The 27,469-nt window shown below is 40.8% G+C and overlaps 23 non-coding genes across 23 annotated transcripts; 21 read left to right on the forward strand and 2 right to left on the reverse strand.

Moving 5' to 3' along the window:
* The first annotated feature begins 476 nt into the window (after positions 1-476).
* Positions 477-550, forward strand: TRNAT-AGU (transfer RNA threonine (anticodon AGU)). The gene has a single exon. It is a non-coding gene; the product is annotated as a tRNA-Thr (tRNA).
* A 768-nt stretch (positions 551-1,318) lies between these two features.
* Positions 1,319-1,392, forward strand: TRNAT-AGU (transfer RNA threonine (anticodon AGU)). The gene has a single exon. It is a non-coding gene; the product is annotated as a tRNA-Thr (tRNA).
* A 1,608-nt stretch (positions 1,393-3,000) lies between these two features.
* Positions 3,001-3,074, forward strand: TRNAT-AGU (transfer RNA threonine (anticodon AGU)). The gene has a single exon. It is a non-coding gene; the product is annotated as a tRNA-Thr (tRNA).
* Positions 3,075-3,842: 768 nt separating this feature from the next.
* TRNAT-AGU (transfer RNA threonine (anticodon AGU)) lies at positions 3,843-3,916 on the forward strand. The gene has a single exon. It is a non-coding gene; the product is annotated as a tRNA-Thr (tRNA).
* Positions 3,917-5,524: 1,608 nt separating this feature from the next.
* TRNAT-AGU (transfer RNA threonine (anticodon AGU)) lies at positions 5,525-5,598 on the forward strand. The gene has a single exon. It is a non-coding gene; the product is annotated as a tRNA-Thr (tRNA).
* A 768-nt stretch (positions 5,599-6,366) lies between these two features.
* TRNAT-AGU (transfer RNA threonine (anticodon AGU)) lies at positions 6,367-6,440 on the forward strand. The gene has a single exon. It is a non-coding gene; the product is annotated as a tRNA-Thr (tRNA).
* A 1,608-nt stretch (positions 6,441-8,048) lies between these two features.
* TRNAT-AGU (transfer RNA threonine (anticodon AGU)) lies at positions 8,049-8,122 on the forward strand. Its single transcript has one exon. It is a non-coding gene; the product is annotated as a tRNA-Thr (tRNA).
* A 1,606-nt stretch (positions 8,123-9,728) lies between these two features.
* On the forward strand, positions 9,729-9,802 carry TRNAT-AGU (transfer RNA threonine (anticodon AGU)). The gene has a single exon. It is a non-coding gene; the product is annotated as a tRNA-Thr (tRNA).
* Positions 9,803-10,567: 765 nt separating this feature from the next.
* TRNAT-AGU (transfer RNA threonine (anticodon AGU)) lies at positions 10,568-10,641 on the forward strand. Its single transcript has one exon. It is a non-coding gene; the product is annotated as a tRNA-Thr (tRNA).
* Positions 10,642-10,878: 237 nt separating this feature from the next.
* On the reverse strand, positions 10,879-10,951 carry TRNAK-UUU (transfer RNA lysine (anticodon UUU)). Its single transcript has one exon. It is a non-coding gene; the product is annotated as a tRNA-Lys (tRNA).
* A 458-nt stretch (positions 10,952-11,409) lies between these two features.
* Positions 11,410-11,483, forward strand: TRNAT-AGU (transfer RNA threonine (anticodon AGU)). The gene has a single exon. It is a non-coding gene; the product is annotated as a tRNA-Thr (tRNA).
* Positions 11,484-13,091: 1,608 nt separating this feature from the next.
* Positions 13,092-13,165, forward strand: TRNAT-AGU (transfer RNA threonine (anticodon AGU)). The gene has a single exon. It is a non-coding gene; the product is annotated as a tRNA-Thr (tRNA).
* Positions 13,166-14,771: 1,606 nt separating this feature from the next.
* TRNAT-AGU (transfer RNA threonine (anticodon AGU)) lies at positions 14,772-14,845 on the forward strand. Its single transcript has one exon. It is a non-coding gene; the product is annotated as a tRNA-Thr (tRNA).
* Positions 14,846-15,610: 765 nt separating this feature from the next.
* TRNAT-AGU (transfer RNA threonine (anticodon AGU)) lies at positions 15,611-15,684 on the forward strand. The gene has a single exon. It is a non-coding gene; the product is annotated as a tRNA-Thr (tRNA).
* A 237-nt stretch (positions 15,685-15,921) lies between these two features.
* Positions 15,922-15,994, reverse strand: TRNAK-UUU (transfer RNA lysine (anticodon UUU)). Its single transcript has one exon. It is a non-coding gene; the product is annotated as a tRNA-Lys (tRNA).
* A 457-nt stretch (positions 15,995-16,451) lies between these two features.
* TRNAT-AGU (transfer RNA threonine (anticodon AGU)) lies at positions 16,452-16,525 on the forward strand. Its single transcript has one exon. It is a non-coding gene; the product is annotated as a tRNA-Thr (tRNA).
* A 768-nt stretch (positions 16,526-17,293) lies between these two features.
* Positions 17,294-17,367, forward strand: TRNAT-AGU (transfer RNA threonine (anticodon AGU)). Its single transcript has one exon. It is a non-coding gene; the product is annotated as a tRNA-Thr (tRNA).
* A 767-nt stretch (positions 17,368-18,134) lies between these two features.
* On the forward strand, positions 18,135-18,208 carry TRNAT-AGU (transfer RNA threonine (anticodon AGU)). The gene has a single exon. It is a non-coding gene; the product is annotated as a tRNA-Thr (tRNA).
* A 768-nt stretch (positions 18,209-18,976) lies between these two features.
* TRNAT-AGU (transfer RNA threonine (anticodon AGU)) lies at positions 18,977-19,050 on the forward strand. Its single transcript has one exon. It is a non-coding gene; the product is annotated as a tRNA-Thr (tRNA).
* Positions 19,051-20,658: 1,608 nt separating this feature from the next.
* On the forward strand, positions 20,659-20,732 carry TRNAT-AGU (transfer RNA threonine (anticodon AGU)). Its single transcript has one exon. It is a non-coding gene; the product is annotated as a tRNA-Thr (tRNA).
* A 768-nt stretch (positions 20,733-21,500) lies between these two features.
* On the forward strand, positions 21,501-21,574 carry TRNAT-AGU (transfer RNA threonine (anticodon AGU)). The gene has a single exon. It is a non-coding gene; the product is annotated as a tRNA-Thr (tRNA).
* Positions 21,575-23,182: 1,608 nt separating this feature from the next.
* TRNAT-AGU (transfer RNA threonine (anticodon AGU)) lies at positions 23,183-23,256 on the forward strand. The gene has a single exon. It is a non-coding gene; the product is annotated as a tRNA-Thr (tRNA).
* Positions 23,257-27,382: 4,126 nt separating this feature from the next.
* TRNAT-AGU (transfer RNA threonine (anticodon AGU)) lies at positions 27,383-27,456 on the forward strand. Its single transcript has one exon. It is a non-coding gene; the product is annotated as a tRNA-Thr (tRNA).
* Positions 27,457-27,469: the final 13 nt, after the last annotated feature.

The following is a 27,469-nucleotide window of genomic DNA, read 5'->3' on the forward strand; positions in this document are numbered from 1 at the left end:
CCGACTGAGCTATCCAGGCACAAGGATCACTGCCCATTTGAAACTTGATTTTCACTCTACAGCACCACCATACATGGCTACCTCACTGGTCAATAAAGGAAATGAATTACTAGTGCATTACACACATTTTGACACTGGAGACATAACTTTTTTCAGTCATTCCGTATCCAGATATAGAGATTTGCAGCATCTAGGACTTTAATGTTCACCCACTTACGGATTTGAATGTTTTGCCACATTCATGAGTGCAAACTTGCTCCCCAGTAAAGACGAACATGTGCTCCTCAATGCACACACTGGGCAATGCAGTCCACTCTAAATCGACGATTAATGACATGCTCGTTTTGTGCAATGGAGTTTCAGTCAATTGGAAAACATTTTGAAAAGTTATATTGCAACAGAAGCCCAGCCTTAAAAAAGTGGATTTCACTTCTAAATATTTACATGAGGAAGGAAAGGAGACCAGATGCAAAAAAGGTGCTGTGGCTTAGTTGGTTAAAGCGCCTGTCTAGTAAACAGGAGATCCTGAGTTCGAATCTCAGCAGCGCCTGTCTGCTTTTTTTTCGACCAATCTGTCTCCCCAATATTAAAACTTTGTACAAAGATTGCTATTTCATGCTATTTAGAAGTACAGTCAGGCTTGAAATGTTGGCAAAGCATCCAAAAACTCTGGACTCCACTACCTTAGAGTCATATTGCCCAAGGTTGCGATGCCATCAGAAATAGCACATATTAGAATGAGCAATTCATATTTCCTGCTTAATTTTTTGTAAAAGAAGCAAAGGTACGCCTGAACAGGGACTTGAACCCTGGACCCTCAGATTAAAAGTCTGATGCTCTACCGACTGAGCTATCCAGGCACAAGGATCACTGCCCATTTGAAACTTGATTTTCACTCTACAGCACCTCCATACATGGCTACCTCACTGGTCAATAAAGGAAATGAATTACTAGTGCATTACACACATTTTGACACTGGAGACATAACTTTTTTCAGTCATTCCGTATCCAGATATAGAGATTTGCAGCATCTAGGACTTTAATGTTCACCCACTTACGGATTTGAATGTTTTGCCACATTCATGAGTGCAAAATTTCTCCCCAGTAAAGGCGAACATGTGCTCCTCAATACACACACTGGGCAATGCAGTCCACTCTAAATCAACGATTAATGACATGCTCGTTTTGTGCAATGGAGTTTCAGTCAATTGGAAAACATTTTGTAAAGTTATATTGCAACAGAAGCCCAGCCTTAAAAAAAGTGGATTTCACTTCTAAATGATTACATGAGGAAGGACAGGAGATCAGATGCAAAAGTGGTGCTGTGGCTTAGTTGGTTAAAGCGCCTGTCTAGTAAACAGGAGATCCTGAGTTCGAATCTCAGCAGCGCCTGTCTGCTTTTTTTTCGACCAATCTGTCTCCCCAATATTAAAACTTTGTACAAAGATTGCTGTTTCATGCTATTTAGAAGCACAGTCAGGCTTGAAATGTTGGCAAAGCATCCAAGAACTCTGGACTCCACTACCTTAGAGTCATATTGCCCAAGGTTGCGATGCCATCAGAAATAGCACATATTAGAATGAGCAATTCATATTTCCTGCTTAATTTTTTGTAAAAGAAGCAAAGGTACGCCTGAACAGGAACTTGAACCCTGGACCCTCAGATTAAAAGTCTGATGCTCTACCGACTGAGCTATCCAGGCACAAGGATCACTGCCCATTTGAAACTTGATTTTCACTCTACAGCACCACCATACATGGCTACCTCACTGGTCAATAAAGGAAATGAATTACTAGTGCATTACACACATTTTGACACTGGAGACATAACTTTTTTCAGTCATTCCGTATCCAGATATAGAGATTTGCAGCATCTAGGACTTTAATGTTCACCCACTTACGGATTTGAATGTTTTGCCACATTCATGAGTGCAAACTTGCTCCCCAGTAAAGACGAACATGTGCTCCTCAATGCACACACTGGGCAATGCAGTCCACTCTAAATCGACGATTAATGACATGCTCGTTTTGTGCAATGGAGTTTCAGTCAATTGGAAAACATTTTGAAAAGTTATATTGCAACAGAAGCCCAGCCTTAAAAAAGTGGATTTCACTTCTAAATATTTACATGAGGAAGGAAAGGAGACCAGATGCAAAAAAGGTGCTGTGGCTTAGTTGGTTAAAGTGCCTGTCTAGTAAACAGGAGATCCTGAGTTCGAATCTCAGCAGCGCCTGTCTGCTTTTTTTTCGACCAATCTGTCTCCCCAATATTAAAACTTTGTACAAAGATTGCTATTTCATGCTATTTAGAAGCACAGTCAGGCTTGAAATGTTGGCAAAGCATCCAAGAACTCTGGACTCCACTACCTTAGAGTCATATTGCCCAAGGTTGCGATGCCATCAGAAATAGCACATATTAGAATGAGCAATTCATATTTCCTGCTTAATTTTTTGTAAAAGAAGCAAAGGTACGCCTGAACAGGGACTTGAACCCTGGACCCTCAGATTAAAAGTCTGATGCTCTACCGACTGAGCTATCCAGGCACAAGGATCACTGCCCATTTGAAACTTGATTTTCACTCTACAGCACCTCCATACATGGCTACCTCACTGGTCAATAAAGGAAATTAATTACTAGTGCATTACACACATTTTGACACTGGAGACATAACTTTTTTCAGTCATTCCGTATCCAGATATAGAGATTTGCAGCATCTAGGACTTTAATGTTCACCCACTTACGGATTTGAATGTTTTGCCACATTCATGAGTGCAAACTTGCTCCCCAGTAAAGACGAACATGTGCTCCTCAATGCACACACTGGGCAATGCAGTCCACTCTAAATCGACGATTAATTACATGCTCGTTTTGTGCAATGGAGTTTCAGTCAATTGGCAAACATTTTGAAAAGTTATATTGCAATAGAAGCCCAGCCTTAAAAAAGTGGATTTCACTTCTAAATGATTACATGAGGAAGGAAAGGAGACCAGATGCAAAAAAGGTGCTGTGGCTTAGTTGGTTAAAGCGCCTGTCTAGTAAACAGGAGATCCTGAGTTCGAATCTCAGCAGCGCCTGTCTGCTTTTTTTTCGACCAATCTGTCTCCCCAATATTAAAACTTTGTACAAAGATTGCTATTTCATGCTATTTAGAAGCACAGTCAGGCTTGAAATGTTGGCAAAGCATCCAAGAACTCTGGACTCCACTACCTTAGAGTCATATTGCCCAAGGTTGCGATGCCATCAGAAATAGCATATATTAGAATGAGCAATTCATATTTCCTGCTTAATTTTTTGTAAAAGAAGCAAAGGTACGCCTGAACAGGGACTTGAACCCTGGACCCTCAGATTAAAAGTCTGATGCTCTACCGACTGAGCTATCCAGGCACAAGGATCACTGCCCATTTGAAACTTGATTTTCACTCTACAGCACCTCCATACATGGCTACCTCACTGGTCAATAAAGGAAATGAATTACTAGTGCATTACACACATTTTGACACTGGAGACATAACTTTTTTCAGTCATTCCGTATCCAGATATAGAGATTTGCAGCATCTAGGACTTTAATGTTCACCCACTTACGGATTTGAATGTTTTGCCACATTCATGAGTGCAAAATTTCTCCCCAGTAAAGGCGAACATGTGCTCCTCAATACACACACTGGGCAATGCAGTCCACTCTAAATCAACGATTAATGACATGCTCGTTTTGTGCAATGGAGTTTCAGTCAATTGGAAAACATTTTGTAAAGTTATATTGCAACAGAAGCCCAGCCTTAAAAAAAGTGGATTTCACTTCTAAATGATTACATGAGGAAGGACAGGAGATCAGATGCAAAAGTGGTGCTGTGGCTTAGTTGGTTAAAGCGCCTGTCTAGTAAACAGGAGATCCTGAGTTCGAATCTCAGCAGCGCCTGTCTGCTTTTTTTTCGACCAATCTGTCTCCCCAATATTAAAACTTTGTACAAAGATTGCTGTTTCATGCTATTTAGAAGCACAGTCAGGCTTGAAATGTTGGCAAAGCATCCAAGAACTCTGGACTCCACTACCTTAGAGTCATATTGCCCAAGGTTGCGATGCCATCAGAAATAGCACATATTAGAATGAGCAATTCATATTTCCTGCTTAATTTTTTGTAAAAGAAGCAAAGGTACGCCTGAACAGGAACTTGAACCCTGGACCCTCAGATTAAAAGTCTGATGCTCTACCGACTGAGCTATCCAGGCACAAGGATCACTGCCCATTTGAAACTTGATTTTCACTCTACAGCACCACCATACATGGCTACCTCACTGGTCAATAAAGGAAATGAATTACTAGTGCATTACACACATTTTGACACTGGAGACATAACTTTTTTCAGTCATTCCGTATCCAGATATAGAGATTTGCAGCATCTAGGACTTTAATGTTCACCCACTTACGGATTTGAATGTTTTGCCACATTCATGAGTGCAAACTTGCTCCCCAGTAAAGACGAACATGTGCTCCTCAATGCACACACTGGGCAATGCAGTCCACTCTAAATCGACGATTAATGACATGCTCGTTTTGTGCAATGGAGTTTCAGTCAATTGGAAAACATTTTGAAAAGTTATATTGCAACAGAAGCCCAGCCTTAAAAAAGTGGATTTCACTTCTAAATATTTACATGAGGAAGGAAAGGAGACCAGATGCAAAAAAGGTGCTGTGGCTTAGTTGGTTAAAGTGCCTGTCTAGTAAACAGGAGATCCTGAGTTCGAATCTCAGCAGCGCCTGTCTGCTTTTTTTTCGACCAATCTGTCTCCCCAATATTAAAACTTTGTACAAAGATTGCTATTTCATGCTATTTAGAAGCACAGTCAGGCTTGAAATGTTGGCAAAGCATCCAAGAACTCTGGACTCCACTACCTTAGAGTCATATTGCCCAAGGTTGCGATGCCATCAGAAATAGCACATATTAGAATGAGCAATTCATATTTCCTGCTTAATTTTTTGTAAAAGAAGCAAAGGTACGCCTGAACAGGGACTTGAACCCTGGACCCTCAGATTAAAAGTCTGATGCTCTACCGACTGAGCTATCCAGGCACAAGGATCACTGCCCATTTGAAACTTGATTTTCACTCTACAGCACCTCCATACATGGCTACCTCACTGGTCAATAAAGGAAATTAATTACTAGTGCATTACACACATTTTGACACTGGAGACATAACTTTTTTCAGTCATTCCGTATCCAGATATAGAGATTTGCAGCATCTAGGACTTTAATGTTCACCCACTTACGGATTTGAATGTTTTGCCACATTCATGAGTGCAAACTTGCTCCCCAGTAAAGACGAACATGTGCTCCTCAATGCACACACTGGGCAATGCAGTCCACTCTAAATCGACGATTAATTACATGCTCGTTTTGTGCAATGGAGTTTCAGTCAATTGGCAAACATTTTGAAAAGTTATATTGCAATAGAAGCCCAGCCTTAAAAAAGTGGATTTCACTTCTAAATGATTACATGAGGAAGGAAAGGAGACCAGATGCAAAAAAGGTGCTGTGGCTTAGTTGGTTAAAGCGCCTGTCTAGTAAACAGGAGATCCTGAGTTCGAATCTCAGCAGCGCCTGTCTGCTTTTTTTTCGACCAATCTGTCTCCCCAATATTAAAACTTTGTACAAAGATTGCTATTTCATGCTATTTAGAAGCACAGTCAGGCTTGAAATGTTGGCAAAGCATCCAAGAACTCTGGACTCCACTACCTTAGAGTCATATTGCCCAAGGTTGCGATGCCATCAGAAATAGCATATATTAGAATGAGCAATTCATATTTCCTGCTTAATTTTTTGTAAAAGAAGCAAAGGTACGCCTGAACAGGGACTTGAACCCTGGACCCTCAGATTAAAAGTCTGATGCTCTACCGACTGAGCTATCCAGGCACAAGGATCACTGCCCATTTGAAACTTGATTTTCACTCTACAGCACCTCCATACATGGCTACCTCACTGGTCAATAAAGGAAATGAATTACTAGTGCATTACACACATTTTGACACTGGAGACATAACTTTTTTCAGTCATTCCGTATCCAGATATAGAGATTTGCAGCATCTAGGACTTTAATGTTCACCCACTTACGGATTTGAATGTTTTGCCACATTCATGAGTGCAAAATTGCTCCCCAGTAAAGGCGAACATGTGCTCCTCAATACACACACTGGGCAATGCAGTCCACTCTAAATCAACGATTAATGACATGCTCGTTTTGTGCAATGGAGTTTCAGTCAATTGGAAAACATTTTGTAAAGTTATATTGCAACAGAAGCCCAGCCTTAAAAAAAGTGGATTTCACTTCTAAATGATTACATGAGGAAGGACAGGAGATCAGATGCAAAAGAGGTGCTGTGGCTTAGTTGGTTAAAGCGCCTGTCTAGTAAACAGGAGATCCTGAGTTCGAATCTCAGCAGCGCCTGTCTGCTTTTTTTTTCGACCAATCTGTCTCCCCAATATTTAAACTTTGTACAAAGATTGTTATTTCATGCTATTTAGAAGCACAGTCAGGCTTGAAATGTTGGCAAAGCATCCAAGAATTCTGGACTCCACTACCTTAGAGTCATATTGCCCAAGGTTGCGATGCCATCAGAAATAGCACATATTAGAATGAGCAATTCATATTTCCTGCTAAATTTTTTGTAAAAGAAGCAAAGATACGCCTGAACAGGGACTTGAACCCTGGACCCTCAGATTAAAAGTCTGATGCTCTACCGACTGAGCTATCCAGGCAGATGGATCACTGCCATTTGAAACTTGATTTTCACTCTACAGCACCTCCATACATGGCTACCTCACTGGTCAATAAAGGAAATGAATTACTAGTGCATTACACACATTTTGACACTGGAGACATAACTTTTTTCAGTCATTCCGTATCCAGATATAGAGATTTGCAGCATCTAGGACTTTAATGTTCACCCACTTACGGATTTGAATGTTTTGCCACATTCATGAGTGCAAACTTGCTCCCCAGTAAAGACGAACATGTGCTCCTCAATGCACACACTGGGCAATGCAGTCCACTCTAAATCGACGATTAATGACATGCTCGTTTTGTGCAATGGAGTTTCAGTCAATTGGAAAACATTTTGAAAAGTTATATTGCAACAGAAGCCCAGCCTTAAAAAAGTGGATTTCACTTCTAAATGATTACATGAGGAAGGAAAGGAGACCAGATGCAAAAAAGGTGCTGCGGCTTAGTTGGTTAAAGCGCCTGTCTAGTAAACAGGAGATCCTGAGTTCGAATCTCAGCAGCGCCTGTCTGCTTTTTTTTCGACCAATCTGTCTCCCCAATATTAAAACTTTGTACAAAGATTGTTATTTCATGCTATTTAGAAGCACAGTCAGGCTTGAAATGTTGGCAAAGCATCCAAGAATTCTGGACTCCACTACCTTAGAGTCATATTGCCCAAGGTTGCGATGCCATCAGAAATAGCACATATTAGAATGAGCAATTCATATTTCCTGCTAAATTTTTTGTAAAAGAAGCAAAGATACGCCTGAACAGGGACTTGAACCCTGGACCCTCAGATTAAAAGTCTGATGCTCTACCGACTGAGCTATCCAGGCACAGGGATCACTGCCCATTTGAAACTTGATTTTCACTCTACAGCACCTCCATACATGGCTACCTCACTGGTCAATAAAGGAAATGAATTACTAGTGCATTACACACATTTTGACACTGGAGACATAACTTTTTTCAGTCATTCCGTATCCAGATATAGAGATTTGCAGCATCTAGGACTTTAATGTTCACCCACTTACGGATTTTAATGTTTTGCCACATTCATGAGTGCAAACTTGCTCCCCAGTAAAGACGAACATGTGCTCCTCAATGCACACACTGGGCAATGCAGTCCACTCTAAATCGACGATTAATGACATGCTCGTTTTGTGCAATGGAGTTTCAGTCAATTGGAAAACATTTTGAAAAGTTATATTGCAACAGAAGCCCAGCCTTAAAAAAGTGGATTTCACTTCTAAATGATTACATGAGGAAGGAAAGGAGACCATATGCAAAAAAGGTGCTGTGGCTTAGTTGGTTAAAGCGCCTGTCTAGTAAACAGGAGATCCTGAGTTCGAATCTCAGCAGCGCCTGTCTGCTTTTTTTCGACCAATCTGTCTCCCCAATATTAAAACTTTGTACAAAGATTGCTATTTCATGCTATTTAGAAGCACAGTCAGGCTTGATATGTTGGCAAAGCATCCAAGAACTCTGGACTCCACTACCTTAGAGTCATATTGCCCAAGGTTGCGATGCCATCAGAAATAGCACATATTAGAATGGGCAATTCATAATTCCTGCTTAATTTTTTGTAAAAGAAGCAAAGGTACGCCTGAACAGGGACTTGAACCCTGGACCCTCAGATTAAAAGTCTGATGCTCTACCGACTGAGCTATCCAGGCAGATGGATCACTGCCATTTGAAACTTGATTTTCACTCTACAGCACCTCCATACATGGCTACCTCACTGGTCAATAAAGGAAATGAATTACTAGTGCATTACACACATTTTGACACTGGAGCCATAACTTTTTTCAGTCATTCCGTATCCAGATATAGAGATTTGCAGCATCTAGGACTTTAATGTTCACCCACTTACGGATTTGAATGTTTTGCCACATTCATGAGTGCAAACTTGCTCCCCAGTAAAGATGAACATGTGCTCCTCAATGCACACACTGGACAATGCAGTCCACTCTAAATCGACGATTAATGACATGCTCGTTTTGTGCAATGGAGTTTCAGTCAATTGGAAAACATTTTGAAAAGTTATATTGCAACAGAAGCCCAGCCTTAAAAAAGTGGATTTCACTTCTAAATGATTACATGAGGAAGGAAAGGAGACCAGATGCAAAAAAGGTGCTGTGGCTTAGTTGGTTAAAGCGCCTGTCTAGTAAACAGGAGATTCTGAGTTCGAATCTCAGCAGCGCCTGTCTGCTTTTTTTTCGACCAATCTGTCTCCCCAATATTAAAACTTTGTACAAAGATTGCTATTTCATGCTATTTAGAAGCACAGTGAGGCTTGAAATGTTGGCAAAGCATCCAAGAACTCTGGACTCCACTACCTTAGAGTCATATTGCCCAAGGTTGCGATGCCATCAGAAATAGCACATATTAGAATGAGCAATTCATATTTCCTGCTTAATTTTTTGTAAAAGAAGCAAAGGTACGCCTGAACAGGGACTTGAACCCTGGACCCTCAGATTAAAAGTCTGATGCTCTACCGACTGAGCTATCCAGGCACAGGGATCACTGCCCATTTGAAACTTGATTTTCACTCTACAGCACCTCCATACATGGCTACCTCACTGGTCAATAAAGGAAATGAATTACTAGTGCATTACACACATTTTGACACTGGAGACATAACTTTTTTCAGTCATTCCGTATCCAGATATAGAGATTTGCAGCATCTAGGACTTTAATGTTCACCCACTTACGGATTTGAATGTTTTGCCACATTCATGAGTGCAAACTTGCTCCCCAGTAAAGACGAACATGTGCTCCTCAATGCACACACTGGGCAATGCAGTCCACTCTAAATCGATGATTAATGACATGCTCGTTTTGTGCAATGGAGTTTCAGTCAATTGGAAAACATTTTGAAAAGTTATATTGCAACAGAAGCCCAGCCTTAAAAAAGTGGATTTCACTTCTAAATGATTACATGAGGAAGGAAAGGAGACCAGATGCAAAAAAGGTGCTGTGGCTTAGTTGGTTAAAGCGCCTGTCTAGTAAACAGGAGATCCTGAGTTCGAATCTCAGCAGCGCCTGTCTGCTTTTTTTCGACCAATCTGTCTCCCCAATATTAAAATTTTGTACAAAGATTGCTATTTCATGCTATTTAGAAGCACAGTCAGGCTTGATATGTTGGCAAAGCATCCAAGAACTCTGGACTCCACTACCTTAGAGTCATATTGCCCAAGGTTGCGATGCCATCAGAAATAGCACATATTAGAATGGGCAATTCATATTTCCTGCTTAATTTTTTGTAAAAGAAGCAAAGATACGCCTGAACAGGGACTTGAACCCTGGACCCTCAGATTAAAAGTCTGATGCTCTACCGACTGAGCTATCCAGGCAGATGGATCACTGCCATTTGAAACTTGATTTTCACTCTACAGCACCTCCACACATGGCTACCTCACTGGTCAATAAAGGAAATGAATTACTAGTGCATTACACACATTTTGACACTGGAGACATAACTTTTTTCAGTCATTCCGTATCCAGATATAGAGATTTGCAGCATCTAGGACTTTAATGTTCACCCACTTACGGATTTGAATGTTTTGCCACATTCATGAGGGCAAACTTGCTCCCCAGTAAAGACGAACATGTGCTCCTCAATGCACACACTGGGCAATGCAGTCCACTCTAAATCGACGATTAATGACATGCTCGTTTTGTGCAATGGAGTTTCAGTCAATTGGAAAACATTTTGAAAAGTTATATTGCAACAGAAGCCCAGCCTTAAAAAAGTGGATTTCACTTCTAAATGATTACATGAGGAAGGAAAGGAGACCAGATGCAAAAAAGGTGCTGTGGCTTAGTTGGTTAAAGCGCCTGTCTAGTAAACAGGAGATCCTGAGTTCGAATCTCAGCAGCGCCTGTCTGCTTTTTTTTCGACCAATCTGTCTCCCCAATATTAAAACTTTGTACAAAGATTGCTATTTCATGCTATTTAGAAGCACAGTCAAGCTTGAAATGTTGGCAAAGCATCCAAGAACTCTGGACTCCACTACCTTAGAGTCATATTGCCCAAGGTTGCGATGCCATCAGAAATAGCACATATTAGAATGAGCAATTCATATTTCCTGCTTAATTTTTTGTAAAAGAAGCAAAGGTACGCCTGAACAGGGACTTGAACCCTGGACCCTCAGATTAAAAGTCTGATGCTCTACCAACTGAGCTATCCAGGCACAATGATCACTGCCCATTTGAAACTTGATTTTCACTCTACAGCACCTCCATACATGGCTACCTCACTGGTCAATAAAGGAAATGAATTACTAGTGCATTACACACATTTTGACACTGGAGACATAACTTTTTTCAGTCATTCCGTATCCAGATATAGAGATTTGCAGCATCTAGGACTTTAATGTTCACCCACTTACGGATTTGAATGTTTTGCCACATTCATGAGTGCAAACTTGCTCCCCAGTAAAGACGAACATGTGCTCCTCAATGCACACACTGGGCAATGCAGTCCACTCTAAATCGACGATTAATGACATGCTCGTTTTGTGCAATGGAGTTTCAGTCAATTGGAAAACATTTTGTAAAGTTATATTGCAACAGAAGCCCAGCCTTAAAAAAAGTGGATTTCACTTCTAAATGATTACATGAGGAAGGACAGGAGATCAGATGCAAAAGAGGTGCTGTGGCTTAGTTGGTTAAAGCGCCTGTCTAGTAAACAGGAGATCCTGAGTTCGAATCTCAGCAGCGCCTGTCTGCTTTTTTTTTCGACCAATCTGTCTCCCCAATATTTAAACTTTGTACAAAGATTGTTATTTCATGCTATTTAGAAGCACAGTCAGGCTTGAAATGTTGGCAAAGCATCCAAGAATTCTGGACTCCACTACCTTAGAGTCATATTGCCCAAGGTTGCGATGCCATCAGAAATAGCACATATTAGAATGAGCAATTCATATTTCCTGCTAAATTTTTTGTAAAAGAAGCAAAGATACGCCTGAACAGGGACTTGAACCCTGGACCCTCAGATTAAAAGTCTGATGCTCTACCGACTGAGCTATCCAGGCAGATGGATCACTGCCATTTGAAACTTGATTTTCACTCTACAGCACCTCCATACATGGCTACCTCACTGGTCAATAAAGGAAATGAATTACTAGTGCATTACACACATTTTGACACTGGAGACATAACTTTTTTCAGTCATTCCGTATCCAGATATAGAGATTTGCAGCATCTAGGACTTTAATGTTCACCCACTTACGGATTTGAATGTTTTGCCACATTCATGAGTGCAAACTTGCTCCCCAGTAAAGACGAACATGTGCTCCTCAATGCACACACTGGGCAATGCAGTCCACTCTAAATCGACGATTAATGACATGCTCGTTTTGTGCAATGGAGTTTCAGTCAATTGGAAAACATTTTGAAAAGTTATATTGCAACAGAAGCCCAGCCTTAAAAAAGTGGATTTCACTTCTAAATGATTACATGAGGAAGGAAAGGAGACCAGATGCAAAAAAGGTGCTGCGGCTTAGTTGGTTAAAGCGCCTGTCTAGTAAACAGGAGATCCTGAGTTCGAATCTCAGCAGCGCCTGTCTGCTTTTTTTTCGACCAATCTGTCTCCCCAATATTAAAACTTTGTACAAAGATTGTTATTTCATGCTATTTAGAAGCACAGTCAGGCTTGAAATGTTGGCAAAGCATCCAAGAATTCTGGACTCCACTACCTTAGAGTCATATTGCCCAAGGTTGCGATGCCATCAGAAATAGCACATATTAGAATGAGCAATTCATATTTCCTGCTAAATTTTTTGTAAAAGAAGCAAAGATACGCCTGAACAGGGACTTGAACCCTGGACCCTCAGATTAAAAGTCTGATGCTCTACCGACTGAGCTATCCAGGCACAGGGATCACTGCCCATTTGAAACTTGATTTTCACTCTACAGCACCTCCATACATGGCTACCTCACTGGTCAATAAAGGAAATGAATTACTAGTGCATTACACACATTTTGACACTGGAGACATAACTTTTTTCAGTCATTCCGTATCCAGATATAGAGATTTGCAGCATCTAGGACTTTAATGTTCACCCACTTACGGATTTTAATGTTTTGCCACATTCATGAGTGCAAACTTGCTCCCCAGTAAAGACGAACATGTGCTCCTCAATGCACACACTGGGCAATGCAGTCCACTCTAAATCGACGATTAATGACATGCTCGTTTTGTGCAATGGAGTTTCAGTCAATTGGAAAACATTTTGAAAAGTTATATTGCAACAGAAGCCCAGCCTTAAAAAAGTGGATTTCACTTCTAAATGATTACATGAGGAAGGAAAGGAGACCATATGCAAAAAAGGTGCTGTGGCTTAGTTGGTTAAAGCGCCTGTCTAGTAAACAGGAGATCCTGAGTTCGAATCTCAGCAGCGCCTGTCTGCTTTTTTTCGACCAATCTGTCTCCCCAATATTAAAACTTTGTACAAAGATTGCTATTTCATGCTATTTAGAAGCACAGTCAGGCTTGATATGTTGGCAAAGCATCCAAGAACTCTGGACTCCACTACCTTAGAGTCATATTGCCCAAGGTTGCGATGCCATCAGAAATAGCACATATTAGAATGGGCAATTCATATTTCCTGCTTAATTTTTTGTAAAAGAAGCAAAGGTACGCCTGAACAGGGACTTGAACCCTGGACCCTCAGATTAAAAGTCTGATGCTCTACCGACTGAGCTATCCAGGCAGATGGATCACTGCCATTTGAAACTTGATTTTCACTCTACAGCACCTCCATACATGGCTACCTCACTGGTCAATAAAGGAAATGAATTACTAGTGCATTACACACATTTTGACACTGGAGCCATAACTTTTTTCAGTCATTCCGTATCCAGATATAGAGATTTGCAGCATCTAGGACTTTAATGTTCACCCACTTACGGATTTGAATGTTTTGCCACATTCATGAGTGCAAACTTGCTCCCCAGTAAAGATGAACATGTGCTCCTCAATGCACACACTGGACAATGCAGTCCACTCTAAATCGACGATTAATGACATGCTCGTTTTGTGCAATGGAGTTTCAGTCAATTGGAAAACATTTTGAAAAGTTATATTGCAACAGAAGCCCAGCCTTAAAAAAGTGGATTTCACTTCTAAATGATTACATGAGGAAGGAAAGGAGACCAGATGCAAAAAAGGTGCTGTGGCTTAGTTGGTTAAAGCGCCTGTCTAGTAAACAGGAGATTCTGAGTTCGAATCTCAGCAGCGCCTGTCTGCTTTTTTTTCGACCAATCTGTCTCCCCAATATTAAAACTTTGTACAAAGATTGCTATTTCATGCTATTTAGAAGCACAGTGAGGCTTGAAATGTTGGCAAAGCATCCAAGAACTCTGGACTCCACTACCTTAGAGTCATATTGCCCAAGGTTGCGATGCCATCAGAAATAGCACATATTAGAATGAGCAATTCATATTTCCTGCTTAATTTTTTGTAAAAGAAGCAAAGGTACGCCTGAACAGGGACTTGAACCCTGGACCCTCAGATTAAAAGTCTGATGCTCTACCGACTGAGCTATCCAGGCACAGGGATCACTGCCCATTTGAAACTTGATTTTCACTCTACAGCACCTCCATACATGGCTACCTCACTGGTCAATAAAGGAAATGAATTACTAGTGCATTACACACATTTTGACACTGGAGACATAACTTTTTTCAGTCATTCCGTATCCAGATATAGAGATTTGCAGCATCTAGGACTTTAATGTTCACCCACTTACGGATTTGAATGTTTTGCCACATTCATGAGTGCAAACTTGCTCCCCAGTAAAGACGAACATGTGCTCCTCAATGCACACACTGGGCAATGCAGTCCACTCTAAATCGATGATTAATGACATGCTCGTTTTGTGCAATGGAGTTTCAGTCAATTGGAAAACATTTTGAAAAGTTATATTGCAACAGAAGCCCAGCCTTAAAAAAGTGGATTTCACTTCTAAATGATTACATGAGGAAGGAAAGGAGACCAGATGCAAAAAAGGTGCTGTGGCTTAGTTGGTTAAAGCGCCTGTCTAGTAAACAGGAGATCCTGAGTTCGAATCTCAGCAGCGCCTGTCTGCTTTTTTTCGACCAATCTGTCTCCCCAATATTAAAATTTTGTACAAAGATTGCTATTTCATGCTATTTAGAAGCACAGTCAGGCTTGATATGTTGGCAAAGCATCCAAGAACTCTGGACTCCACTACCTTAGAGTCATATTGCCCAAGGTTGCGATGCCATCAGAAATAGCACATATTAGAATGGGCAATTCATATTTCCTGCTTAATTTTTTGTAAAAGAAGCAAAGATACGCCTGAACAGGGACTTGAACCCTGGACCCTCAGATTAAAAGTCTGATGCTCTACCGACTGAGCTATCCAGGCAGATGGATCACTGCCATTTGAAACTTGATTTTCACTCTACAGCACCTCCACACATGGCTACCTCACTGGTCAATAAAGGAAATGAATTACTAGTGCATTACACACATTTTGACACTGGAGACATAACTTTTTTCAGTCATTCCGTATCCAGATATAGAGATTTGCAGCATCTAGGACTTTAATGTTCACCCACTTACGGATTTGAATGTTTTGCCACATTCATGAGGGCAAACTTGCTCCCCAGTAAAGACGAACATGTGCTCCTCAATGCACACACTGGGCAATGCAGTCCACTCTAAATCGACGATTAATGACATGCTCGTTTTGTGCAATGGAGTTTCAGTCAATTGGAAAACATTTTGAAAAGTTATATTGCAACAGAAGCCCAGCCTTAAAAAAGTGGATTTCACTTCTAAATGATTACATGAGGAAGGAAAGGAGACCAGATGCAAAAAAGGTGCTGTGGCTTAGTTGGTTAAAGCGCCTGTCTAGTAAACAGGAGATCCTGAGTTCGAATCTCAGCAGCGCCTGTCTGCTTTTTTTTCGACCAATCTGTCTCCCCAATATTAAAACTTTGTACAAAGATTGCTATTTCATGCTATTTAGAAGCACAGTCAAGCTTGAAATGTTGGCAAAGCATCCAAGAACTCTGGACTCCACTACCTTAGAGTCATATTGCCCAAGGTTGCGATGCCATCAGAAATAGCACATATTAGAATGAGCAATTCATATTTCCTGCTTAATTTTTTGTAAAAGAAGCAAAGGTACGCCTGAACAGGGACTTGAACCCTGGACCCTCAGATTAAAAGTCTGATGCTCTACCAACTGAGCTATCCAGGCACAATGATCACTGCCCATTTGAAACTTGATTTTCACTCTACAGCACCTCCATACATGGCTACCTCACTGGTCAATAAAGGAAATGAATTACTAGTGCATTACACACATTTTGACACTGGAGACATAACTTTTTTCAGTCATTCCGTATCCAGATATAGAGATTTGCAGCATCTAGGACTTTAATGTTCACCCACTTACGGATTTGAATGTTTTGCCACATTCATGAGTGCAAACTTGCTCCCCAGTAAAGACGAACATGTGCTCCTCAATGCACACACTGGGCAATGCAGTCCACTCTAAATCGACGATTAATGACATGCTCGTTTTGTGCAATGGAGTTTCAGTCAATTGGAAAACATTTTGAAAAGTTATATTGCAATAGAAGCCCAGCCTTAAAAAAGTGGATTTCACTTCTAAATGATTACATGAGGAAGGAAAGGAGACCAGATGCAAAAAAGGTGCTGTGGCTTAGTTGGTTAAAGCGCCTGTCTAGTAAACAGGAGATCCTGAGTTCGAATCTCAGCAGCGCCTGTCTGCTTTTTTTTCGACCAATCTGTCTCCCCAATATTAAAACTTTGTACAAAGATTGCTATTTCATGCTATTTAGAAGCACAGTCAGGCTTGAAATGTTGGCAAAGCATCCAAAAACTCTGGACTCCACTACCTTAGAGTCATATTGCCCAAGGTTGCGATGCCATCAGAAATAGCACATATTAGAATGAGCAATTCATATTTCCTGCTTAATTTTTTGTAAAAGAAGCAAAGGTACGCCTGAACAGGGACTTGAACCCTGGACCCTCAGATTAAAAGTCTGATGCTCTACCGACTGAGCTATCCAGGCACAAGGATCACTGCCCATTTGAAACTTGATTTTCACTCTACAGCACCTCCATACATGGCTACCTCACTGGTCAATAAAGGAAATGAATTACTAGTGCATTACACACATTTTGACACTGGAGACATAACTTTTTTCAGTCATTCCGTATCCAGATATAGAGATTTGCAGCATCTAGGACTTTAATGTTCACCCACTTACGGATTTGAATGTTTTGCCACATTCATGAGTGCAAAATTTCTCCCCAGTAAAGGCGAACATGTGCTCCTCAATACACACACTGGGCAATGCAGTCCACTCTAAATCAACGATTAATGACATGCTCGTTTTGTGCAATGGAGTTTCAGTCAATTGGAAAACATTTTGTAAAGTTATATTGCAACAGAAGCCCAGCCTTAAAAAAAGTGGATTTCACTTCTAAATGATTACATGAGGAAGGACAGGAGATCAGATGCAAAAGTGGTGCTGTGGCTTAGTTGGTTAAAGCGCCTGTCTAGTAAACAGGAGATCCTGAGTTCGAATCTCAGCAGCGCCTGTCTGCTTTTTTTTCGACCAATCTGTCTCCCCAATATTAAAACTTTGTACAAAGATTGTTATTTCATGCTATTTAGAAGCACAGTCAGGCTTGAAATGTTGGCAAAGCATCCAAGAATTCTGGACTCCACTACCTTAGAGTCATATTGCCCAAGGTTGCGATGCCATCAGAAATAGCACATATTAGAATGAGCAATTCATATTTCCTGCTTAATTTTTTGTAAAAGAAGCAAAGGTACGCCTGAACAGGAACTTGAACCCTGGACCCTCAGATTAAAAGTCTGATGCTCTACCGACTGAGCTATCCAGGCACAAGGATCACTGCCCATTTGAAACTTGATTTTCACTCTACAGCACCACCATACATGGCTACCTCACTGGTCAATAAAGGAAATGAATTACTAGTGCATTACACACATTTTGACACTGGAGACATAACTTTTTTCAGTCATTCCGTATCCAGATATAGAGATTTGCAGCATCTAGGACTTTAATGTTCACCCACTTACGGATTTGAATGTTTTGCCACATTCATGAGTGCAAACTTGCTCCCCAGTAAAGACGAACATGTGCTCCTCAATGCACACACTGGGCAATGCAGTCCACTCTAAATCGACGATTAATGACATGCTCGTTTTGTGCAATGGAGTTTCAGTCAATTGGAAAACATTTTGAAAAGTTATATTGCAACAGAAGCCCAGCCTTAAAAAAGTGGATTTCACTTCTAAATATTTACATGAGGAAGGAAAGGAGACCAGATGCAAAAAAGGTGCTGTGGCTTAGTTGGTTAAAGCGCCTGTCTAGTAAACAGGAGATCCTGAGTTCGAATCTCAGCAGCGCCTGTCTGCTTTTTTTTCGACCAATCTGTCTCCCCAATATTAAAACTTTGTACAAAGATTGCTATTTCATGCTATTTAGAAGCACAGTCAGGCTTGAAATGTTGGCAAAGCATCCAAAAACTCTGGACTCCACTACCTTAGAGTCATATTGCCCAAGGTTGCGATGCCATCAGAAATAGCACATATTAGAATGAGCAATTCATATTTCCTGCTTAATTTTTTGTAAAAGAAGCAAAGGTACGCCTGAACAGGGACTTGAACCCTGGACCCTCAGATTAAAAGTCTGATGCTCTACCGACTGAGCTATCCAGGCACAAGGATCACTGCCCATTTGAAACTTGATTTTCACTCTACAGCACCTCCATACATGGCTACCTCACTGGTCAATAAAGGAAATGAATTACTAGTGCATTACACACATTTTGACACTGGAGACATAACTTTTTTCAGTCATTCCGTATCCAGATATAGAGATTTGCAGCATCTAGGACTTTAATGTTCACCCACTTACGGATTTGAATGTTTTGCCACATTCATGAGTGCAAAATTTCTCCCCAGTAAAGGCGAACATGTGCTCCTCAATACACACACTGGGCAATGCAGTCCACTCTAAATCAACGATTAATGACATGCTCGTTTTGTGCAATGGAGTTTCAGTCAATTGGAAAACATTTTGTAAAGTTATATTGCAACAGAAGCCCAGCCTTAAAAAAAGTGGATTTCACTTCTAAATGATTACATGAGGAAGGACAGGAGATCAGATGCAAAAGTGGTGCTGTGGCTTAGTTGGTTAAAGCGCCTGTCTAGTAAACAGGAGATCCTGAGTTCGAATCTCAGCAGCGCCTGTCTGCTTTTTTTTCGACCAATCTGTCTCCCCAATATTAAAACTTTGTACAAAGATTGTTATTTCATGCTATTTAGAAGCACAGTCAGGCTTGAAATGTTGGCAAAGCATCCAAGAATTCTGGACTCCACTACCTTAGAGTCATATTGCCCAAGGTTGCGATGCCATCAGAAATAGCACATATTAGAATGAGCAATTCATATTTCCTGCTTAATTTTTTGTAAAAGAAGCAAAGGTACGCCTGAACAGGAACTTGAACCCTGGACCCTCAGATTAAAAGTCTGATGCTCTACCGACTGAGCTATCCAGGCACAAGGATCACTGCCCATTTGAAACTTGATTTTCACTCTACAGCACCACCATACATGGCTACCTCACTGGTCAATAAAGGAAATGAATTACTAGTGCATTACACACATTTTGACACTGGAGACATAACTTTTTTCAGTCATTCCGTATCCAGATATAGAGATTTGCAGCATCTAGGACTTTAATGTTCACCCACTTACGGATTTGAATGTTTTGCCACATTCATGAGTGCAAACTTGCTCCCCAGTAAAGACGAACATGTGCTCCTCAATGCACACACTGGGCAATGCAGTCCACTCTAAATCGACGATTAATGACATGCTCGTTTTGTGCAATGGAGTTTCAGTCAATTGGAAAACATTTTGAAAAGTTATATTGCAACAGAAGCCCAGCCTTAAAAAAGTGGATTTCACTTCTAAATATTTACATGAGGAAGGAAAGGAGACCAGATGCAAAAAAGGTGCTGTGGCTTAGTTGGTTAAAGTGCCTGTCTAGTAAACAGGAGATCCTGAGTTCGAATCTCAGCAGCGCCTGTCTGCTTTTTTTTCGACCAATCTGTCTCCCCAATATTAAAACTTTGTACAAAGATTGCTATTTCATGCTATTTAGAAGCACAGTCAGGCTTGAAATGTTGGCAAAGCATCCAAGAACTCTGGACTCCACTACCTTAGAGTCATATTGCCCAAGGTTGCGATGCCATCAGAAATAGCACATATTAGAATGAGCAATTCATATTTCCTGCTTAATTTTTTGTAAAAGAAGCAAAGGTACGCCTGAACAGGGACTTGAACCCTGGACCCTCAGATTAAAAGTCTGATGCTCTACCGACTGAGCTATCCAGGCACAAGGATCACTGCCCATTTGAAACTTGATTTTCACTCTACAGCACCTCCATACATGGCTACCTCACTGGTCAATAAAGGAAATTAATTACTAGTGCATTACACACATTTTGACACTGGAGACATAACTTTTTTCAGTCATTCCGTATCCAGATATAGAGATTTGCAGCATCTAGGACTTTAATGTTCACCCACTTACGGATTTGAATGTTTTGCCACATTCATGAGTGCAAACTTGCTCCCCAGTAAAGACGAACATGTGCTCCTCAATGCACACACTGGGCAATGCAGTCCACTCTAAATCGACGATTAATTACATGCTCGTTTTGTGCAATGGAGTTTCAGTCAATTGGCAAACATTTTGAAAAGTTATATTGCAATAGAAGCCCAGCCTTAAAAAAGTGGATTTCACTTCTAAATGATTACATGAGGAAGGAAAGGAGACCAGATGCAAAAAAGGTGCTGTGGCTTAGTTGGTTAAAGCGCCTGTCTAGTAAACAGGAGATCCTGAGTTCGAATCTCAGCAGCGCCTGTCTGCTTTTTTTTCGACCAATCTGTCTCCCCAATATTAAAACTTTGTACAAAGATTGCTATTTCATGCTATTTAGAAGCACAGTCAGGCTTGAAATGTTGGCAAAGCATCCAAGAACTCTGGACTCCACTACCTTAGAGTCATATTGCCCAAGGTTGCGATGCCATCAGAAATAGCATATATTAGAATGAGCAATTCATATTTCCTGCTTAATTTTTTGTAAAAGAAGCAAAGGTACGCCTGAACAGGGACTTGAACCCTGGACCCTCAGATTAAAAGTCTGATGCTCTACCGACTGAGCTATCCAGGCACAAGGATCACTGCCCATTTGAAACTTGATTTTCACTCTACAGCACCTCCATACATGGCTACCTCACTGGTCAATAAAGGAAATGAATTACTAGTGCATTACACACATTTTGACACTGGAGACATAACTTTTTTCAGTCATTCCGTATCCAGATATAGAGATTTGCAGCATCTAGGACTTTAATGTTCACCCACTTACGGATTTGAATGTTTTGCCACATTCATGAGTGCAAAATTGCTCCCCAGTAAAGGCGAACATGTGCTCCTCAATACACACACTGGGCAATGCAGTCCACTCTAAATCAACGATTAATGACATGCTCGTTTTGTGCAATGGAGTTTCAGTCAATTGGAAAACATTTTGTAAAGTTATATTGCAACAGAAGCCCAGCCTTAAAAAAAGTGGATTTCACTTCTAAATGATTACATGAGGAAGGACAGGAGATCAGATGCAAAAGAGGTGCTGTGGCTTAGTTGGTTAAAGCGCCTGTCTAGTAAACAGGAGATCCTGAGTTCGAATCTCAGCAGCGCCTGTCTGCTTTTTTTTTCGACCAATCTGTCTCCCCAATATTTAAACTTTGTACAAAGATTGTTATTTCATGCTATTTAGAAGCACAGTCAGGCTTGAAATGTTGGCAAAGCATCCAAGAATTCTGGACTCCACTACCTTAGAGTCATATTGCCCAAGGTTGCGATGCCATCAGAAATAGCACATATTAGAATGAGCAATTCATATTTCCTGCTAAATTTTTTGTAAAAGAAGCAAAGATACGCCTGAACAGGGACTTGAACCCTGGACCCTCAGATTAAAAGTCTGATGCTCTACCGACTGAGCTATCCAGGCAGATGGATCACTGCCATTTGAAACTTGATTTTCACTCTACAGCACCTCCATACATGGCTACCTCACTGGTCAATAAAGGAAATGAATTACTAGTGCATTACACACATTTTGACACTGGAGACATAACTTTTTTCAGTCATTCCGTATCCAGATATAGAGATTTGCAGCATCTAGGACTTTAATGTTCACCCACTTACGGATTTGAATGTTTTGCCACATTCATGAGTGCAAACTTGCTCCCCAGTAAAGACGAACATGTGCTCCTCAATGCACACACTGGGCAATGCAGTCCACTCTAAATCGACGATTAATGACATGCTCGTTTTGTGCAATGGAGTTTCAGTCAATTGGAAAACATTTTGAAAAGTTATATTGCAACAGAAGCCCAGCCTTAAAAAAGTGGATTTCACTTCTAAATGATTACATGAGGAAGGAAAGGAGACCAGATGCAAAAAAGGTGCTGCGGCTTAGTTGGTTAAAGCGCCTGTCTAGTAAACAGGAGATCCTGAGTTCGAATCTCAGCAGCGCCTGTCTGCTTTTTTTTCGACCAATCTGTCTCCCCAATATTAAAACTTTGTACAAAGATTGCTATTTCATGCTATTTAGAAGCACAGTCAGGCTTGAAATGTTGGCAAAGCATCCAAGAACTCTGGACTCCACTACCTTAGAGTCATATTGCCCAAGGTTGCGATGCCATCAGAAATAGCACATATTAGAATGAGCAATTCATATTTCCTGCTTAATTTTTTGTAAAAGAAGCAAAGGTACGCCTGAACAGGGACTTGAACCCTGGACCCTCAGATTAAAAGTCTGATGCTCTACCGACTGAGCTATCCAGGCACAGGGATCACTGCCCATTTGAAACTTGATTTTCACTCTACAGCACCTCCATATATGGCTACCTCACTGGTCAATAAAGGAAATGAATTACTAGTGCATTACACACATTTTGACACTGGAGACATAACTTTTTTCAGTCATTCGGTATCCAGATATAGAGATTTGCAGCATCTAGGACTTTAATGTTCACCCACTTACGGATTTGAATGTTTTGCCACATTCATGAGTGCAAACTTGCTCCCCAGTAAAGACGAACATGTGCTCCTCAATGCACACACTGGGCAATGCAGTCCACTCTAAATCGACGATTAATGACATGCTCGTTTTGTGCAATGGAGTTTCAGTCAATTGGAAAACATTTTGAAAAGTTATATTGCAACAGAAGCCCAGCCTTAAAAAAGTGGGTTTCACTTCTGAATGATTACATGAGGAAGGAAAGGAGACCAGATGCAAAAAAGGTGCTGTGGCTTAGTTGGTTAAAGCGCCTGTCTAGTAAACAGGAGATCCTGAGTTCGAATCTCAGCAGCGCCTGTCTGCTTTTTTTTGGACCAATCTGTCTCCCCAATATTAAAACTTTGTACAAAGATTGCTATTTCATGCTATTTAGAAGCACAGTCAGGCTTGAAATGTTGGCAAAGCATCCAAGAACTCTGGACTCCACTACCTTAGAGTCATATTGCCCAAGGTTGCGATGCCATCAGAAACAGCACATATTAGAATGAGCAATTCATATTTCCTGCTTAATTTTTTGTAAAAGAAGCAAAGGTACGCCTGAACAGGGACTTGAACCCTGGACCCTCAGATTAAAAGTCTGATGCTCTACCTACTGAGCTATCCAGGCACATGGATCACTGCCATTTGAAACTTGATTTTCACTCTACAGCGCCTCCATACATGGCTACCTCACTGGTCAATAAAGGAAATGAATTACTAGTGCATTACACACATTTTGACACTGGAGACATAACTTTTTTCAGTCATTCCGTATCCAGATATAGAGATTTGCAGCATCTAGGACTTTAATGTTCACCCACTTACGGATTTGAATGTTTTGCCACATTCATGAGTGCAAAATTGCTCCCCAGTAAAGGCGAACATGTGCTCCTCAATACACACACTGGGCAATGCAGTCCACTCTAAATCAACGATTAATGACATCCTCGTTTTGTGCAATGGAGTTTCAGTCAATTGGAAAACATTTTGTAAAGTTATATTGCAACAGAAGCCCAGCCTTAAAAAAATTGGATTTCACTTCTAAATGATTACATGAGGAAGGAAAGGAGATCAGATGCAAAAGAGGTGCTGTGGCTTAGTTGGTTAAAGCGCCTGTCTAGTAAACAGGAGATCCTGAGTTCGAATCTTAGCAGCGCCTGTCTGCTTTTTTTTCGACCAATCTGTCTCCCCAATATTAAAACTTTGTACAAAGATTGTTATTTCATGCTATTTAGAAGCACAGTCAGGCTTGAAATGTTGGCAAAGCATCCAAGAATTCTGGACTCCACTACCTTAGAGTCATATTGCCCAAGGTTGCGATGCCATCAGAAATAGCACATATTAGAATGAGCAATTCATATTTCCTGCTAAATTTTTTGTAAAAGAAGCAAAGATACGCCTGAACAGGGACTTGAACCCTGGACCCTCAGATTAAAAGGCTGATGCTCTACCGACTGAGCTATCCAGACACAGGGATCACTGCCCATTTGAAACTTGATTTTCACTCTACAGCACCTCCATACATGGCTACCTCACTGGTCAATAAAGGAAATGAATTACTAGTGCATTACACACATTTTGACACTGGAGACATAACTTTTTTCAGTCATTCCGTATCCAGATATAGAGATTTGCAGCATCTAGGACTTTAATGTTCACCCACTTACGGATTTTAATGTTTTGCCACATTCATGAGTGCAAACTTGCTCCCCAGTAAAGACGAACATGTGCTCCTCAATGCACACACTGGGCAATGCAGTCCACTCTAAATCGACGATTAATGACATGCTCGTTTTGTGCAATGGAGTTTCAGTCAATTGGAAAACATTTTGAAAAGTTATATTGCAACAGAAGCCCAGCCTTAAAAAAGTGGATTTCACTTCTAAATGATTACATGAGGAAGGAAAGGAGACCAGATGCAAAAAAGGTGCTGTGGCTTAGTTGGTTAAAGCGCCTGTCTAGTAAACAGGAGATCTTGAGTTCGAATCTCAGCAGCGCCTGTCTGCTTTTTTTTCGACCAATCTGTCTCCCCAATATTAAAACTTTGTACAAAGATTGCTATTTCATGCTATTTAGAAGCACAGTCAGGCTTGAAATGTTGGCAAAGCATCCAAGAACTCTGGACTCCACTACCGTAGAGTCATATTGCCCAAGGTTGCGATGCCATCAGAAATAGCACATATTAGAATGAGCAATTCATATTTCCTGCTTAATTTTTTGTAAAAGAAGCAAAGGTATGCCTGAACAGGGACTTGAACCCTGGACCCTCAGATTAAAAGTCTGATGCTCGACTGAGCTATCCAGGCACAAGGATCACTGCCCATTTGAAACTTGATTTACAATCTACAGCACCTCCATACATGGCTACCTCACTGGTCAATAAAGGAAATGAATTACTAGTGCATTACACACATTTTGACACTGGAGACATAACTTTTTTCAGTCATTCCGTATCCAGATATAGAGATTTGCAGCATCTAGGACTTTAATGTTCACCCACTTACGGATTTTAATGTTTTGCCACATTCATGAGTGCAAACTTGCTCCCCAGTAAAGACAAACATGTGCTCCTCAATTCACACACTGGGCAATGCAGTCCACTCTAAATCGACGATTAATGACATGCTCGTTTTGTGCAATGGAGTTTCAGTCAATTGGAAAACATTTTGAAAAGTTATATTGCAACAGAAGCCCAGCCTTAAAAAAGTGGATTTCACTTCTAAATGATTACATGAGGAAGGAAAGGAGACCAGATGCAGAAAAGGTGCTGTGGCTTAGTTGGTTAAAGCGCCTGTCTAGTAAACAGGAGATCCTGAGTTAGAATCTCAGCAGCGCCTGTCTGCTTTTTTTCGACCAATCTGTCTCCCCAATATTAAAACTTTGTACAAAGATTGCTATTTCATGCTATTTAGAAGCACAGTCAGGCTTGGATATGTTGGCAAAGCATCCAAGAACTCTGGACTCCACTACCTTAGAGTCATATTGCCCAAGGTTGCGATGCCATCAGAAATAGCACATATTAGAATGAGCAATTCATATTTCCTGCTTAATTTTTTGTAAAAGAAGCAAAGGTACGCCTGAACAGGGACTTGAACCCTGGACCCTCAGATTAAAAGTCTGATGCTCTACCGACTGAGCTATCCAGGCAGATGGATCACTGCCATTTGAAACTTGATTTTCACTCTACAGCACCTCCATACATGGCTACCTCACTGGTCAATAAAGGAAATGAATTACTAGTGCATTACACACATTTTGACACTGGAGACATAACTTTTTTCAGTCATTCCGTATCCAGATATAGAGATTTGCAGCATCTAGGACTTTAATTTTCACCCACTTACGGATTTGAATGTTTTGCCACATTCATGAGTGCAAACTTGCTCCCCAGTAAAGACGAACATGTGCTCCTCAATGCACACACTGGGCAATGCAGTCCACTCTAAATCGACGATTAATGACATGCTCGTTTTGTGCAATGGAGTTTCAGTCAATTGGAAAACATTTTGAAAAGTTATATTGCAACAGAAGCCCAGCCTTAAAAAAGTGGATTTCACTTCTGATTGATTACATGAGGAAGGAAAGGAGACCAGATGCAAAAAAGGGGCTGTGGCTTAGTTGGTTAAAGCGCCTGTCTAGTAAACAGGAGATCCTGAGTTCGAATCTCAGCAGCGCCTGTCTGCTTTTTTTTCGACCAATCTGTCTCCCCAATATTAAAACTTTGTACAAAGATTGCTATTTCATGCTATTTAGAAGCACAGTCAGGCTTGAAATGTTGGCAAAGCATCCAAGAACTCTGGACTCCACTACCTTAGAGTCATATTGCCCAAGGTTGCGATGCCATCAGAAACAGCACATATTAGAATGAGCAATTCATATTTCCTGCTTAATTTTTTGTAAAAGAAGCAAAGGTACGCCTGAACAGGGACTTGAACCCTGGACCCTCAGATTAAAAGTCTGATGCTCTACCGACTGAGCTATCCAGGCACATGGATCACTGCCATTTGAAACTTGATTTTCACTCTACAGCGCCTCCATACATGGCTACCTCACTGGTCAATAAAGGAAATGAATTACTAGTGCATTACACACATTTTGACACTGGAGACATAACTTTTTTCAGTCATTCCTTATCCAGATATAGAGATTTGCAGCATCTAGGACTTTAATGTTCACCCACTTACGGATTTGAATGTTTTGCCACATTCATGAGTGCAAAATTGCTCCCCAGTAAAGGCGAACATGTGCTCCTCAATACACACACTGGGCAATGCAGTCCACTCTAAATCAACGATTAATGACATGCTCGTTTTGTGCAATGGAGTTTCAGTCAATTGGAAAACATTTTGTAAAGTTATATTGCAACAGAAGCCCAGCCTTAAAAATAGTGGATTTCACTTCTAAATGATTACATGAGGAAGGAAAGGAGATCAGATGCAAAAGAGGTGCTGTGGCTTAGTTGGTTAAAGCGCCTGTCTAGTAAACAGGAGATCCTGAGTTCGAATCTCAGCAGCGCCTGTCTGCTTTTTTT

Source organism: Ambystoma mexicanum, unplaced genomic scaffold, assembly GCF_040938575.1.
Source record: "Ambystoma mexicanum isolate Mex_15411 unplaced genomic scaffold, UKY_AmexF1_1 Mex_scaf1, whole genome shotgun sequence".
Taxonomy (NCBI): domain Eukaryota; kingdom Metazoa; phylum Chordata; class Amphibia; order Caudata; family Ambystomatidae; genus Ambystoma; species Ambystoma mexicanum.